At 47.0% G+C, this 5,183-nt stretch overlaps 1 protein-coding gene across 13 annotated transcripts in view; it reads left to right on the top strand.

Moving 5' to 3' along the window:
• The window catches only part of Erc2 (ELKS/RAB6-interacting/CAST family member 2), a 907,844-nt gene that overhangs the window by 803,919 nt on the left and 98,742 nt on the right, over nt 1-5,183 (top strand). The window lies entirely within an intron of this gene.

The raw sequence follows: 5,183 nt of genomic DNA, 5'->3' as shown, positions 1-5,183 counted from the left end.
GTGGACACACTGGTCTACAGAACAGATGACTGTGAAGGATGACACACTGGTCTATAAGAACACGGTACGTATGAAGAAGGGTGGACATACTGATCTATAAGAACATGGTACATATGAAGGGTGTACACACTGGTCTACAAGACTTAGTACATATGAAGCATAGACACACTGGTCTATAAGAGTGTACGACCTGTGAAACTCTTTATGCTTAAAGCCTAGCTTCTTTAGAGTTAATCACCAGCCTCTTGAAGCAGCTGTTAACTTATGGGACTTTGAGAATAACTGCGGCTTCTGCTAGAACAGAGGTTCCCCACCTTCCTAACACTGTGACCCTCTAATATACTTCCTCAGGTTGTGGTGACCCCAACCATAAATTTCTTTCATTGCTACTTCATAACTATAATTTTGCTACTGTTATGAACTGTAATGTTAACAGGTGATATACAGGATGTCTGATAGGTGAGCCCTTCACCACCCACAGGTTGAGAACTGATGGGCTGGAACCTCAAGCCACGCTCTTCCATTTTTCTCTGATTGTTCTAAATGTTATTTAACAAAATGTTGAAAGAAAGAGAAAGAAACAATAGGGAGTACCAAGGCCCCTCAGAGAGCCTTGTTCATGTTTTTTGTCTACTTGAGATATGTCTCCTTTGTAGTTAGATTTTATAGAGGTCGGTGAGACATGGAGGCAGTTGGACAGTGAGGATCAAGAAGATTGGAAACACTGGTAGCTGGTGTTGAGAAGTTGAAAGCTAGCGCTAAGGCGGCCTAAGACTTGAGGGAGCTGAGATGCCCTTCTGTGGAGCCTACACTCCCTTTCAACTCTCCGCCTTTGACAATTTCTAGCCTAGACAGTTACTAGGACCCAAATATTTTCATCCCAATAAGCCCCCAAAGGCCCAGTATTCACACATAAACTAACATGGTTTTTCTGACTCACCTGATCTGAACTGGGCCCTGAGATAGTTGGAAATCTGTACCTAGAACCAAGAGCTCTGGAAACCCCAGAGCCTTCCAGCTGAACAGCCAGCCAATTGGTTGTCCTCATTGAAGGGAGGTGAAGCTAACTGAGTCTTCTTCCCAATGGTGCAATGGACATGTTAAGTCAGTGAGCTTATCTTATTTTCTCATTCGATCCACGGTCCGCTCTCAGTCACTTCTATTACAGTGCAACCATGTGCCTTTCTTTGGAAGAACTTCTACAAAACCATCAATTTTGCTGCTTTTAAATGTCTTCTCTCACTTGTCCAAATCAGTGAGGTTTAATCACTTTTTGGCTTTCTTTTTTTCCTTCTCTAAAGTAGATAACTTTTAGGCCTTCTTTAAAGAGGCCATCCATCCCCCTTTCATGTTTTTGGTCAAATGTGAATGTGGGGAGAACAGCAATAATTTTTAAAAAATATTCCTCATTTTACATATCAATCCCTCTTCCCTCTCTCTCCCCTCCTCATGCTCTCCCACCTTCCCCCCACCCCATCCACTCCTCAGAAAGGGTAAGGCTTCTTAAAATTCTGTTCTTTCCTGGGGAAGCCAAAGCTTATTTTATAGCGCCCCATCCAGCAGCCTGGCCTTGGTTTGTGATATTCTCTTCCTCAGTGTCCTTTGTTCTCAGCATTTAGGTAGTACTGCTCCTATAGAAACCTTTTCCCTCTGCTCTGATTCTGAATGATTCAGCTTAGAGGCTCCACACCTGTACCAGATGATAGTATGGCTACTTTTGACATGGCGTTTCCTTCTGCTACCTCACCCCAGGGCTATTTTACATAGTTTCTGTAAAGTACTGAGGAAAGTGATGTTTTCCTCTTCCGAGACCATAGTACTACAAGACACTATGTTCTCAGAGATGCTCTGGTGGGAGCTGGTCATTCCGCAAATGCTGTATTAAAATGGTGGCTCTCAGGCAGTTCTGGCCCCAGTCCTATCACTGGGCATTTGGCTCCGTTTGCTGATACTTTTAATTGTTTCAGAGTGAGGAATGGGTGCTACTGGCATCTGGTAGGTAGCTGAAGATGCTGTTGCAACCCAGTGTACACAGGTGATCCTCATAGCACATAATGCTCTAGTCCACACTTACATGATACTATTTGAAACCTTGGCATTTAAGGAATTTTTGCTCATGTTATGTTTCCTCAAGGTCTGAGGAAAAAGAGAGAAAATGTCCCATTTTTTAAAAATGAGTTCATTGTCCCAAGTTCCTCCATCCCATGTGGATTCAGGCATCAATAAGCACAAGGGATCCCGCTAACTGGCAAAGTGCACAGTTAAGGGAGGTCTCAGCTCCAACAGCTGCCTTAACTCCGGGGAGAGACAACTTTGACAAAAGCAGAGGACCAAAACGTTACAAGGATGTTTAGTTAGTGATAAAAATCATCTTGCAGATTAAAGTCTTTCTTCCTGCCCATAAAATGGTATGTTCTTTAAATAAGTCAGAAAATGGCAGCATTTAACCATGTCGCGAGCAGGGGCCAAGCCTGTTGCCCACAGCCATGCTCCATTAACTTCATCCTTGTTTGCAAGTGGGTCCAAGCCGTAGGCGTGACAGCCCTCATCATTTTCCTGCTCTCCTTTAGAACGGACCCGCTTTCCAAATGCTCTGTCTGCAGGAACTGATTCATGGGGGGTTGTTTCCCAGAGCCAAGTTCTTCCTCTGCCCTTTGTATCCATTTTCTTATTCCCTTCCTGGGGCCAAAGATGGCTTACTGAACACTGGGATCTTCTTCCTTCCACATCCAAGCACAGTTGAGAGAAGTGGGTTCCCTTCCCAAGACCCCCAGCAGAGGCTCCCTGTGTCTCCTCGGCGTGGGGTCGTGTGCTCACTCTGAACTAGTGCTCAGACAAGAAGCATGCTAAGAGACAGCAGACTGTCATGTGACCTAGGGGTGCCAGATCCATCAGCTGGAGTGGCGCTTCATGGATCCATGCCAAGTGAGCTGAATGCAGACGTGTGCCTGCAAAGGGAAGTTGGGGTGACATGGGTACCCCACCATTGCAGTCAGCAGACTCAGGCAGCATTATGAATCTCCTCACCTCCCTTTCCAGCCCCATGTGGACGTCCCTGTCCAGAGGGATGGAACACCAATTATACCCACTGCCTTAGAATGTGGGGAGGACTGTGCAGACATACAGTGATGACGTCATTAGACCAAGTCACTGCGTTCAGTCCTGCAGCTGCACTAGCGCCGACCCACCAAGCGGCCGTGCCAGCCTTGGTTCGGAAGTCAGTGTCTAAATTTATCCCAATCTTCATTGTTACAGGTCAGTGTGGGAAATCTTCTGAGGTCACTGATTGAGGTAATTGGCTTGGAAACATCTCTGTTAAATGACATAATTGGTTTTAATTATGTAATTATGCCACTTAAAGTGTGGGGGTGAAAGGTTGCCCTTCTATTTAGCAGTGAGATCCCCCCAAATGAAGCCAGGGCATTTTAAGGCAGTGGGTCTTCAAAGTTCTCTCTTTTTTTTTTTTTTCCAGAGGAAAGCCAGAGTGGGCTTGCCTTGGCACTGCTGGTTGAGGGGTGATTATCCTGCATGAGGTAGTGCCAGGTCTGTGCCTGTGTATAGGAGCCTTTGTGAGGAGCCGGCAAGAGCTTCCGTAAGACCTCCTTGTGATCTGAGGCTAATGAGCAGTGGGAACTCAACTGTCAGCAATTGAATCTGATTGGGCAGGGTAATTATATGATTGCCTCTGGTGTTTGCACATGCACAGGGATATTTTTATTGGAAAAAACCTAATTGCTTACTTACTTAGTGGAAGGCAAACCTAAACAAATTTGTGTTGTCAGAGGGTAAGAAGACATCGTCTCTTTGTCTCTCAAGTAGCTGCCTGCTCCCCTTCTTAGAAGGGAGGGTTTCTGTTTCTTCCTGGGTTCAGTCGGGGATATTTTCAAAACCTGTGTTTTATGATAATATTAGAACGTAAAGGAAAGCCACTCCGGGCTGTGAGCTTCTGGTGTGACGACGGTGTGCGAGTTGTCTTTTCTAACTGCACCTTACAATGGTTTCTTTCATAACGCAGAAGCAGCTAGAACCCTGGGCAGCATTCAAGCTATTGGGACTTTCCCAAACTTTTTGTTTTGTTTTGTTTTGTTTGTTTTGTTTCCCACGTCGGGACCCTTGACAACACTGGTTTCTTCAGCTGTCTGGTTTCTCTTAATTCCCTAAGGCAAGTGGGAGGGTTTCTGGGAAGGTGAAAACTACCCAGGCTAGCAGGCACAAGATGCTGGCTCCTTTGCAGTCTGCCAGGGCCTTAGGAGGAAGAGCGCAGGCACAGTAGGAGAGTCAACGGGAGGAACCCTAGGTGCTTCTGAGTCAGACTTTTAAAATCAACACCATCACGTGAAGCTTACCTCCCTTAGGTGAGCTTTACAACAGACTGCAGAATATTCTGGACTCTGCTTTCTTCTCGCTTCCTACAGAACTAGTTCCTGCCTAAGACTTTGCTCTGGTAAGATCCTACCCAAAGGAGAAATGCAGCTGGCTTATGGGGAGCAACCCACGATGAGAACAGCAAATGCCAAACCTGGGTGCTCCAGATGGGTGTAGGCTCATGGGCTAGAGAATGAAGGGGAATAAAGCCCACCCCAGCACCCTCATTTCCCTGCTCTCCATCTCTGGAGTTCTGCACATGCCGACCCACCCCAACCCTTTCACTTCTCAGATCAGATAGTAAATGTCACTCTGGAAAGCCTTCCCCCATCACTGAATGCCCTTGTGCTTCCCAGCAATCTCTGACTTCTCAACTCTACTGTCCTGTGGTTCCTTGTCTTATACCCCAAAAGACCCCCAAGAGCGAGCAGGGCCTGTGTGTGTGTGTGTGTGTGTGTGTGTGTTTGTGTGTGTGTGTGTGTGTGTGTGTTCCTCATCTGTCTCTCCACCCACAGCCTGGCATGGTGCTTGAGTGTATGAAGTGAATGAGTGAGGAGAGGAATGTTTGCTGGGTGTTCTGGGGAGCTGTGTGTGTTGCCCGTGGTCCCCAATGTTTGCTGGGTGTCCTGGGAGCTGTGTGTGCTGCCCGTGGTCCCCAGTGTTTGCTGGGTGTCCTGGGAGCTGTGTGTGCTGCCCGTGGTCCCCAGTGTTTGCTGGGTGTTCTGGGAGCTGTGTGTGCTGCCCGTGGTCCCCAGTGTTTGCTGGGTGTTCTGGGGAGCTGTGTGTGCTGCCCGTGGTCCCCAGTGTTTGCTGGGTGT

This window comes from Microtus ochrogaster, chromosome 6 (assembly GCF_000317375.1).
Source record: "Microtus ochrogaster isolate Prairie Vole_2 chromosome 6, MicOch1.0, whole genome shotgun sequence".
NCBI lineage: Eukaryota > Metazoa > Chordata > Mammalia > Rodentia > Cricetidae > Microtus > Microtus ochrogaster.
This window is presented reverse-complemented; position numbering and strand designations above follow the sequence as displayed.